Source organism: Erpetoichthys calabaricus, chromosome 11 (assembly GCF_900747795.2).
Source record: "Erpetoichthys calabaricus chromosome 11, fErpCal1.3, whole genome shotgun sequence".
Taxonomy (NCBI): Eukaryota; Metazoa; Chordata; class Cladistia; order Polypteriformes; family Polypteridae; genus Erpetoichthys; species Erpetoichthys calabaricus.
In genome coordinates, this window is record NC_041404.2 from 40126909 (window position 1) to 40139176 (window position 12268).

General features: G+C 42.4%; 1 protein-coding gene across 1 annotated transcript in view; it reads left to right on the top strand.

Annotated features, from left to right (window-relative positions):
* The window catches only part of spock1 (SPARC (osteonectin), cwcv and kazal like domains proteoglycan 1), a 633015-nt gene that overhangs the window by 44905 nt on the left and 575842 nt on the right, over positions 1-12268 (top strand). The window lies entirely within an intron of this gene.

Here is a 12268-nt window from a genome sequence, read left to right on the forward strand (position 1 = left end):
GACATGTAGAGATGTCAGATAATTGAAAGGAGCTGCTCTGGGCATCTCTCTCCTAGGAGGTTTCGTTTTGCCAACATGCTTGCATCACTTGTGTATTAGGTGCTAAGTGGGTGACTCTTTCTTTGGAGGTTTAGCTTTGCCAACCTGCTCACCTCACTTGTGTATCCTCGGAGGTGGAGTCCTTAGCTGGACTCCACCTCTCACATCCGGGCCAGACAGACACACACAGTTCCATGCATAGCCATTTATATACAAGATAGAGATTATATTATATTATAATAAAAAAAATCCTGAGACGAGACTTTGTGCCAAGAGATTTAACCATGCCCGGGGCTGGAAATAAAAGCCAAAGAGTGGATGAAAATGTAGAACATCGTAAAGAATTCAAAAACGTTGGCGCGATACACATGCAGAGCAGGTTTGAGATAATGGAAGTACTAAAATTCGAAAGTCTCAAAAAAATGATAGTAAAGATCGCATTAGTGCAAACAAATGGAAATTATTACTCGGTGAAATAACGGAAAAATGAAAAGAGATTGAATATATTGTTCGGATTTAAACTTAAGTCGGAGACTTGTAGATCATCTAATTCATGTTGCCATCAAGGAAAAGTAGTGTTTCTTCCCAATGAAGAGGCATATCGTGAAAATTAAAAGATTTGTTGTTTGGTGAAAGTGAAATCCAAATACGTGAGCGGCGTAGACATGAAGTGGCTGGCGTGTAGTGCTGGCCGGAGTGGGTTAGCGAGCAAAGAGAGCAGGGGGCAAAGTATGTATGTTTGTGTGTGTGTATACATATATATATATATATAATAAATATATATATATATATATACACAGTATAATTGTCACAAGAATGAGTCGGAGACATCATAAAGAGTTGGGGCAGCCACCCGTATAATATGCTCGGCTGCAAAATTGCTTTTTTTGTACACGATGTGTATAGTTCAGAGTCCAGAACAGAACTGCCTGTACTGAGGCAAGATGGCAGTTTTAAAGGCCTGGAAAGGAAATGACGTCAACGTTGCAGGAACTGGGAGTGGCAAGAGGTGGGATTTCCCGGGAAAGGTCTGCAAGGGAATAAGAGAGAGAGTCAGTACACTCCGCTGCCCCCTGGCCTGGCGTAGAATTACTAGTGTTTAGGCCCTTCAGCTGTTTCCCATGTGCACATATGTGACAATATATTAATATATATATATATATATATATAATATAATATATATATATAATATTGTTGCCTAGGTATTGTACGATTAAGCCCAAACTTGGAAATGTGAAGCTTAAGTCAGTGTTTAATTTGCGATCACCACAGGTGGTCCAGTGAGAGAGGTTCAGAAAATAAAGATGTCCATGATATATTTTAAGGAAAATACAAACTCATGCCATTCATAAATCTAAAAATTCTTTTATACTCAGAATGTTGGTTACATAGACATTTGTTACTATTACTATCATTAGATGAATTACATGAATGCGATGAATGGTGATGATTCAAGTGATGTGCTTGGTTTCTATTAACAAAACCGAAAGAAAAGAAAGCACATATTCATTTAACAGTAACTACAATAAAATTGCAAACAATGACTAAGAATATCAATATACTAATACTGTATATTTACACTAACACTACAGATTGTGCAGATCATTAACTGTAATAGTTAAGTATTAGAATTACTGGTTTTAAAATAACAACATGTGTAAAGTTACAACTGTCGGAAACAATAATGCAATTAAATAAGTCATTTCATGTTATTTCACATTTAACAATTACGGCATATGCCGAACATACAGACATCACACTTAAGCATAAACAAAGTTATATTTTATGAGCGTAATGACCACTACATATGAACACACAACAGTTACATTTTAAGGATGTTATTGTACTTGAAGAAAGTGACATGAAGTGTGTTACCGATGAGAGGTTGTTAAAAAAAAAAAGGAAAAAAGAAAAGGTGTACAGGGACACTTTACAATGGATTCTGCCTGAGAAACACCACAGTGTGCCCACCATTTTCTCTATAGTTGGCTGATGCAGCTTTTCTTTGGCAGATAAAAACTCTGGTGGGAGGGGAAAGCTTCTTGGGCCAATCACTTGAGGGCCTTCAAAAACTGACCTTATATTATTCAAAGATAATTGGCTGTGCAGTGAATGGCAACCTACAGAAGTCATAAAGGGTTTAAAAACAGGAAATGATTGTAGAGAATAGCAGATCTTGCCTACTTTTATTATTATATTATATTCTATTATATTATACTAGCCATCCCCCACATATTAGTGAAACAGGACAGTGAGGATGGCCCGGCCCAGCTCTCTACTCCTGACGTCACTCTTCCCCCTCTCATCAGCCTGCAGCTTCTGTCTCGGATTAGCGCAAATATATTGCTATATATATATTGTTCAAGCAAATTATAGAAAACAACCAGATCTAAATCCGTTAAGTAATTCTCTTGTGAAAAGCGGACAGACATACAGACAGAACACGCTTGGACCACGAAATTTTTAAAACCATTTCTTAGTGAGTGCCTATGGCCCAAGGGTAACCTACATTCCAAATTTCAAGTCCCAAGTTCTCATGTTTCGTGATGGGTGAGTCAGTTGTATTTGGCTTTTATATATTATATTATATGATCCAAACCACTATATCCTAACTACAGGGTCAAGGGGGTCTGCTGGAGCCAATCCCAGCCAACACAGGGGTCAAGGCAGGAAACAAATCCCAGGCAGGGCACACACACACATGCACACACACACACACACACATACACACACACATCCATCCATCCATTTTCCAACCCGCTGAATTTGAACACAGGGTCACGGGGGTCTGCTGGAGCCAATCCCAGGATGCAAGGCAGGAACAAATCCTGGGCAGGGTGCCAACCCACTGCAGGACACACACAAACACACCCACACACCAAGCACACACTAGGACCAATATAGACTCGCCAATCCACCTACCTGCATGTCTTTGGACTGTGGGAGGAAACCGGAGCACCCGGAGGAAACTCATGCAGACACGGGGAGAACATGAAAACTCCACACAGGGAGGACCTGGGAAGCGAACCCAGGTCTCTTAACTGTGAGGCAGCAGCGCTACCGCTGCGCCACTGTGCCGCCCTTAATATAATATAATATAATATAATATAATATAATATAATATATTATTTATATTGTATTATATTATATTAGTTTAGTTGATTACCCAGTGGCTTCGCTCAATGAGTGCAAGGGAACAAAATAAAATGTAGTCTATAAGTTATTATACAGTAAAACATTAACATTTAAAAAGTAAAGATACATTGAGCACTACTGGAGTGGTTTCGGGTAAACTACATTTTAAAGGCACTATAACACAACAGGTAAGTAGTAGATCCCTTGTGAAAGGCGCTACATGACCGCTGTGGTATAGAAATTACATTTTCTATGTGATCATCCAAATTTTTGCCTGACAACCTTGCACTACATGCCTCTGATTTACTTGTTAAAATAATTAATCACAAAAGCAACCTTGAATGTTGCGGGGTTTTAATGACCCGAACTTACCTTAAGGGACAGAAAGTAGTTATGCAGGGCAATTTACAAACCGAGTCCTGCTTCGATGGCACCGATTACGCTCATTCGCAAAGATTTCCAGTCTCCCAGGAGCCAACAGGGGACTTGAAGTGTCACAAACAGTGCGAGAAGAGAGGACGCTGCCCAAAACTGCAAAGCTCTCGACTCGGTGGAGCAGCCTGACATTCTATGCCTCCCAGCATCCACTTTGTTCTCACGACCCCTCACAGCTGAAGGCGGTCTTGTCTTCACATTGTTTACAGCTCGGCGCAATTAAAAATTAGAAAGACGCAAAGCTGTTTTCCTCATCTCTTCTATTATCAAGTACTCCCAACTAAAAAAAAGTTACAATGTAGCAGTTTCAGCGACAGTCACGTGGACGAATAAATAAAACTTCTCTGTCAGAACGCACCTGGTTAGCTCCAGTATTATAATATGTTCTGTGGTCATAGGTAATTTCCATATCACGTGGTCATACGTAATTTCCGTTTCAAACGTGAAAGGAATTTATATATATATATATAGATACTAGGGGGCTCCGCCCCCTGCTCGCTTCGCTCGCCAACCCCTGGTGTTGGGAATGACAAAGAGCGTGATGTATGAATGAGATATAGAATAGTGTGAAGGTGTAGATGATGCAAATAGAAAGCAAACAATAAAGTGTGTGGCACAGTGTAAAGGTTTATTAGAAAATTTCTTTGTACACGCCGTTTAAGTGTAAAAGGTAATTCCAGGTCAGAACTTGTAAGGTCAATGAAGATGGTCATTATCGTGATCAGAGTCAACTTTGTCAGAGCTTAGAAAGAGTTGTGTCTCTCCAGGAAGTAATGGAATGACTTGGGTATTTATGTTTTCCACATTAATATTTTTTGGACCTAATATAGTGCGTTGTGTTAAAAGGGGCATTTGGTCTAATGAGATTGCTGTTCCAAATGTCTCTGTAACTAAGTCGTCGCAGATAAAGGCTTGAGGAATTGTAATAATATGTGGCTGAAGTCCATCTGTATTGGTGAGTGTACCATCTCTCAGTTGTAATAAGCAATTGTTATGATCTGGTTCTGGACATCGTATCTTTTTTACTAACTGTATCTTTTGAAAGCAATGGCAATTGTCTCCGTATTTTAAGGTGCACTGAACAATAGCTGAGTGCATGGCATCTGGAAGAATAGCTAATCACTATTTAAAATCTCCTCCTAATAAAAGTACCTTTCCTCCAAATCGAATATTATTATTCATAAACGTTTGTAGAAGTTTATGAATGGTGTTGAGTAAGTGACTTCATGCCATTGTACATTCATCAATGAACAACATTTTTTGAAGACGGATGTCACGTGCAGTGCCACCGTTAATGTTCATAGTGGATACCGATTTGTAGGATCTAATGCAGTTGATAAAGATTTCACTTTCAGGTACATCGTCAGTTAGAATCTTCTGTAGATATTCAGTATATGAATGTAAAGAAGTCAGTCTAATTTGACCCTTTTGACAACAACGTCTAAATGTATAACTTGTATTGCCAGTTGTTTCTTCAGGGAAGTGAACTGAATGACAATGATTGCAAATGACATTCATTAATCCGAATGAATTTTCCCGGTGTATGTTTTGCTTGTGCCGTTTGAGAGGCGCGTTGTTGCATATGTAGTATTTGGGACGTGTTGTTTTGGAGCTGTAATCGATTTGCCTGTGCTGTGTGAGACGCCCGTTGTAGCCTTCCTTGCCGTTAACGTATGTCTGAGACGGGAGGTGTTTCGTTTTGAATCCGTGCCTGTTGCGATGCAGCACTTTGATTGATAGATTGCGTCATGTGGATCTAGGATGTAGATTTGTGCATATTTGCGTTGTTGATTTGTTTCAGGGTGCACTGTTCCAATGCGATGCAGTATTTGTGCACATATGGGAAAGCAGTATGGGCCATTGCCTTTTGGTGGCCTGATATTTACTAAAAGCAAATGAACTATTGTAGGATCTAACGCAGTTCATAAAGTTTTTACTTTTAGGTACATCGTTAGTTAGAAGCTGTAGTTGAGCTTTGCGTTTTTGGAGTCGAGACATTTTTTCTTTTAGAAATATGGATAAGTAATAAGAAGTATTGCACTCACTGTTAATATGGAGACTTTTCTGCGGTTGAACGGTTAATAGCGCCTTATGGTAATGAGATCCACCTATGCTGCATAGCCGTCTATTTTGTTGTTTCTTTCATGTTCGTGTGTTTGTTCCTGTTATCCTTTCCTTTTCGTTTTGTACCCGTGACCGTGTATTCATGACTTGTTTCAATATGTTTCCTTTTCTGCAGTTGAACGGTTAATAGTGCTTTATTGTAAGGAGATCCACCAATGCTGACACCTATGCTGTCTAGTGTGAAGGTGCTGACGTTCACTTTAGAATATGTGGCTTTGGGTGTGACTTCTTATGGATGTGGGTGGGGGGGGGGGGGGGGGGGGGTTGTTGAGGATTGTTGTTGCGCGAGCGTCTTCTTTCTTTTTGTGTTCCTGTGTCTTGTTGAATCCCCCTCTTTGTGTGTGTCCCGTCCCTCGCTTGTAGGGTCTGTGGGGTGGTTTTGTGTTCTTTTTTTTGTGTTCCATGGGCTTGTTGAATCCCCCTCTTGGTGTGTGTCCCGTCCGGTGCCTGTAGGGGGGGGGTGCCTTGCTGTTGTGTGCGAGCCTCTTTTTTTTTTTTTTCGGGTCTAGTTTCGTGTGCAATGTGTTTCGTGCTTTTCCTGCGTTTGACTTTGCGCCTCATTTCTCCTTTTTGTATGTGCTCACTCCTTTTTTCTGTGGTCTTGTCCGCCACTCGCGGCCCCTCATCCGCCTTTGTCGCCCTCTTTTCTCCGCCTTTCTCCGACTCTCGCGGACTCTTTTTGCGCCTGCGCCTCTCGCGGCCCCTCATCCGCCTCTCTCGCCCTCTTTTGTCCGCCTTTCTCGGCTCCTCAGCCGACTCTCGCGGACTCTTTTTGCGCCTGCGCAGTACGTCTTTTTGCAGCTACGGCCCATGGCCGGATGTGCCTGCGTCCATCATCCGGTTTAGCATTCTCTTTATATATATATATAGATAGATATGGTGTGCTGGCTCCCTGCCCGGAGTTTGTTTCCTGCCTTGCACCCTGTGTTGGCTGGGATTAGCTCCAGCAGACCCCTGTGAGCCTGTAGTTAGGATATTGCGGGTTGGATAATGGATGGATGGATATTATATTATACCACAACTCTAAATTGGATTAAGTGGCTTTCAGAGAATTCTATGTCATTATATTATATTATAATGAAACATAGTACACTGAAATCCACTTAGTGCAATTAAGAGTTATGGCATATTATATCCTATCATATTATTCCCCTTATGGGTGATGGTGTCACTGCCTAATCATCAAACTGTAACAGAAGCCCCCCAGATTGTGTGTAACACTCCCATGGCTCAGCAGGCTTGCTGCTGGGTTTTACAATCGGCAGTAAGGTTACAATTATCACAGTTGCCGGTTTCTCCTGCCTGTAGTGGTTGAGAGACCACCTATAGTGAGGTGCCAGATGAGCCAGTTACCTTATTATAAAATATATAAACTAGAGAAGTGGCTAACTTGGATAATGTTATAGAGAATAAGATGAAGTAAACCTTATGAATGAGCTAATTTCAATGACAGATGGCACCCGCCTGCTGTCCTCTGGGATTCAGGAGAGCCTACGGAGTGGCGGGGGCAGCGTGAGTCCTGTCCTAAATGCTGGTCAGTGGGGAGTCATTTCAGAAGGCGGAATCACTGTAATAAATGTGACTTACTTTGACAAGCTATACTGTATGTGACTGAGACCCAAGTGGATCTGATCTCACATTTGAGTTTTCTTGAAATCACATTCGTTATTTTGTGTGTCTGTGAAGATGTTTGCTCATAACGGACCTCTATAAAGTGGAGATTGGTCATTTGGCTCTGAGGTGCCATGCTGCAGGCCTTTGTCTGCCATCAGCAGCTCCAGAGGTGCCTCAGGGCGAGGCCGGCTCCCTCAGGCATGTGCTCTAAGTGGACCTGAGGCACCCTTAGTTACATATTCATGGTTTTGTAATCTCAGCTGTTCCAATTTGCCATCACGGCTGGGCTCTAGTGCCAAATGCATGTTCACATAAAGCAGACAGTGTCAAAAGATGCTGCCGTCCCCACTCCTTCTCTCCTCCCCCCCTTTAATTTAAGGTCAGGAGAGCACGGCGCTGCATACAGCTGTTTTATATTTTTATTATTTCACTATCCATGCCATCTAACATTACTTGGGAAATGAAAGCCAGCGAGGCTTGAAGAGGCACAGTGATTTCAGCATTAATGGGATAGTAGCTGACACCTGGTGCTTGGCAACTGGTCTCGGATTTAGTCTCAGATATCACTCCTGGGGGTTAAGGCTACTGGGTAAAACAGTCAACGCTTATTTAAAGTGCACAACAACAACAACAACAACAACAAAAGGAAAACACAGGATGGAGAGCCTGTAAAGCAGCAAAGGGAAGAGATATAAGCAGACGTGTCTGTGTATCTGAAAGGGGATTTATTACACACAGACGGTGAACCTACTGTGGGCTGTTACTCCTTTTGCATTTGAGCCATGGATTTCATGCGGACTGCAGTCACCCCACCGGGAGCAAGCAGTGCAAACACTCATCCAATCAAGCAAAAGGAACATTTCATAAGCTCAAGTGTTTCTAAGAGCCGTGATAGCCCTTGCACTTGCACACTCGAGTCATGCTAGACGTCTACAGGACAGGATGTGCTGAAGACCGGTGGAAAGCCAAGAGGTATCTTGAATGAGATGAAGGGCATTGCACTCCTCTGTTCATCTTTCCTCACACCTGTCCATTTTCTTACACGGGTAAATCCACCTGAAGGTTGTTGTAGCCTAATTTTGCCAACATATATTCCAAGTCTGGCTCAAAGGGGTACCAGTCTGTCATAATACCATGAGCTAAGGAGATTAACTAGAAGCCATAAGGTGTTTCTGACTCTGTGACAATAAAAGGATGATTTCCGCCACTTTAGTCCTCTACTGTAAATGTAAATCAGTTATGGAGAGGCACATGCTAACAAAAGTACTTGTGGTGCAAACGTCACACCCAAGAGAAAATGAAAGAAGTTCACCTATGGCAAATAAAGCCTGATGTAGTTATATTTAATAAACTGCCTCAACATAAACCTACTGTATTTCAAGGATTATAGAAGAGTACAGAAGAAGAAGACCGAATGGCAAGTAGCAAATATACACAAAGACTGGCAATGTTGTCATACCAGATCTATGGTGCACTCCTCTGTCTTGTTACAAATCGAATTTAGCAAAACCTTCAAAGTCAAGGTCAAGTTCAAGATGATAATTCCAAGGGTGGCATGGTGCCATGTTGCTTAACACTTACAGCTATGGAAACCACAGATAAATTCTCAGTCTAGTTTGTCGGTGGGGAGTTTGCATGGTCTCTCTTGTGCATTTAGGGTGCTCAACTTTCTTTCCACATCCCCAAAAATGTAATAGTTATACATAGTGGCAGTTCTAAACTGGCAAGGCCTCTGTTTACCTGTGTCCTTGCAATAGACTGACATCCCATCCATGGTTGGTTCCAACTTTTTCTCCAGTATTTCCTGTTTAGAACTTGAATGATTATGGATGGTAATTACGTATTGACCCTAAACACAAGTGAATTCAAATGGCACCCCTACCCCATTCTACTTGCCAAAAACTGAATTGGTGTTTGCTGTAGCCTGCTGTAGCATTCATCAGCCTCCCCTGTTAAGTACTATAACAGGGTGATGGAGAGACTCTTACGATGATACAGGAGGAGCAATGTGGATTCCATCATGGCAGTGGAACAATAGACAAGCTCCTCTCCCTGGCGTAGTTGCTGAAGGGTGTATGATAACCCAGTGTACATGTGTTTTGTAGATTTTTGTACATTTGTCCGTGTCCCTCAATATGTGTTGTGGGAGTTGCTGCAGGAATTTGGGGTAACAGGGTCACTCTTGCATGCTATTTGTTTCCTATACGAATGCAGCGAGAGCTGCGTCCGAATACTTGGAGTTAATTTTTTCACTGTGGATGTGAAGAAATTTGATGCATGACATCAAAGGCCATACAATGTCTTTGATGGTGTCGGACTCCTCCAAAGCTGTGTTTGGGGTTTTCTTGGACCAGATATCAAGGTGCAGCTGAGTGTGTGAGTCTGTCGAGTTGGGGAGGCCAGGGAAAGCATCAGTTTTTTATGTAGTTGATGCTGTTCTCTTTGCTTTATTTGACTCTGATCTTCAGCACTCGAGCCATTCGATGGTGAGGATGAACACCTCTAAATCTGAGGTCATGGTTCTCTCTAGAGAGAATTGCTCTTTCCAAGGAATCAGGGTGCAACTGCCATTAGTGAGTAATGTACATCAGAATCATATTCACAAGTGATGGAAGATGGGAATGGGAGATCAACATGTGGACTAGAGTGGCGGCAGTTGTTCTGTGGGTGTTGTACCGGTACATGGTGGTCAAGTGTAAGCAGAGTCTACAGACAAAGCTCTCGGTTTACAAGTCCATCTACATTCCTGTCCTCACCTATTGTCTTGAGTTATGGGTAATGACCAAAAGAATCTTCTTCTTCTTCCTAGCATTAGTCCCACGCGATTGCAGGGTCTGCTTGTCCATTTGGCATGATCCAGGACATCCTCCGGGGCAACACCAGCAATTTTCATATCCTCTTTGATCCGGTCCATCCAACATTTCTTCCGGGGGAGTCTGCCTTAGAGGCTCAGGCGCAGTGCTGTTTTGGTCACTGAGTTCTCATCACCGCGGGCGACATGCCCATACCATTGTAGCTTTGCCTCACCCATCTTTTCCATGATTGGTGCAACTCCCATTCATTTCCAGACATCAGTGTTTGTCATCAAACCAAGGCACCATTGCAGCATCCGTGTTTCCATCAGACTAAGGGCCCGTTAGCTTGTCAAATACAAATGGTAGAACTGAGATTTCTTCACAGGTCTGCTGGGCTGACTCTCCATGGTGGCATGAGAAGCTCAACAACCTCAAAGCAGAGTTGTTGCACCTCTTGATTGAGAGGAGTTAGCTGAAGTGGTATGAACCTGTTGTAAGGATAACTCACCCCAGGTGTCACCCCTTAGACTTGCTACAGGTATGTTGCACTGGGCAGAAACCCTGTTGCAGACTCAGGACATCCTGGAGGGATTATACATTTTGACTGGTTCTGGAACCCCAGGGAATTCCCCAGGAAGAGCTGGAATCTTTAGTTGGGAACAGGATCAGGCCTGCTGCCACCATGACCCTCACCAGGAAAAGTGGTTACAGAAGATGACGTGAGATAAAGAGTTAGGCCTGGTGTTGAACCTAATACTGCAGCAGGTTCTGGCTCCTTATGAGTTGGTACTGGACATTAATGATTCACAAAATTACACAAAGAACAGACCCTTCAAGGTAAAGTGAAAGGGGCCATAATAGGTGGTTGGGGTATCAATCCAGTAACCGAACACAGAATCATATTGATATCATAGCATGGATTTACATTTAACATAAATGGAGACCCGAGTGTCTGGTTTCACGAGAGAGGGAGCAGCAGTAGCAGATGACAGCTGGTGGGAGTATATTGCCGTGTGCCATAATTACCGGGGCTGCGGATAAATACACAATTAGCCGTGAATTAACTAGTCATAACGCTCAGACTTCCTAAGGCATTTTTTTTTTTTTTACATACTGTCTTAATTATTCCAGGTGTTGAGATAAAGCCCAAGCAATCAAGAAAAAAAAATGTTTAGCACTTTTGTTACATTACATTTCCATTCCACTTCTTCCTTGTGGACAACACCTTTGACAAATTCTTGCAGAAACAAATGGAAACCTGACAACAGAAAAGGTGTAGAAAGGTTGGGATGCCTGACTTGAATCGCTTCCACGTACTCTTGAATTTGATGCTGTACTGGCACATGGGATTCGACTGCAGTTGGATGAAGACAGCCAAGCTGCTGATGCTTTCGTGTCAGCAATACAAAATTGTCAAACCACAGTTTAAGTCACTTTCTTTTTAGCAACCTTCCCAAAATATCGATCCGAAAATCTGATTATGGGTGGTATTCAGGCTGGGGGGCCAATGCATCCTATATTATTCAAGTTCCAAAGAAAGCAGGAACCTCTTCACAAAAAGACTGCAGACTAGTGACCGTTACATGCCATTACATGAAGACTTTTGTGAGGCTGGTCCTAGAGTATAGGAGTCCTCTTGTGAAAGACCATCTAGACCCACTGCAGTTTGCCAAGCAGGTAAAGACTGGAATTGAAGATGGAATTATCAACGTGCTCCACAAAGCTTATTCCCATGTGAAGAAAGCTGGCAGCACTGAGAGGATTTAGATTTTTGATTTCTCCAGTGCCACTATCCATCCATCCATCCCTATTAAGGAGTAAGCCCAGGGACTTGTAGGAGGCTGAGCCTATGGTGTCTTCAATAATGGCAGACTTCAGTTTGTGAGACTCGAGGACTGAGTTTTTTTTTTTTTTGTCCACTCTGTACACCTCAGACTATAAATATAACAGCAGGTCATGTCTCTTGCAGATATTCTCAGGTGATTCTGTGCTTATGGCATGAATCTATAAAGGGGGATGAGACAGAGTAGAGGAGTCAGGTGGAGATCTTTGTTTCTTGGTGGAAAGAGAATTGCCTGTATCTTAACATCAGCAAAACCAAGGAACAGCTTAGTGACCATCACCGC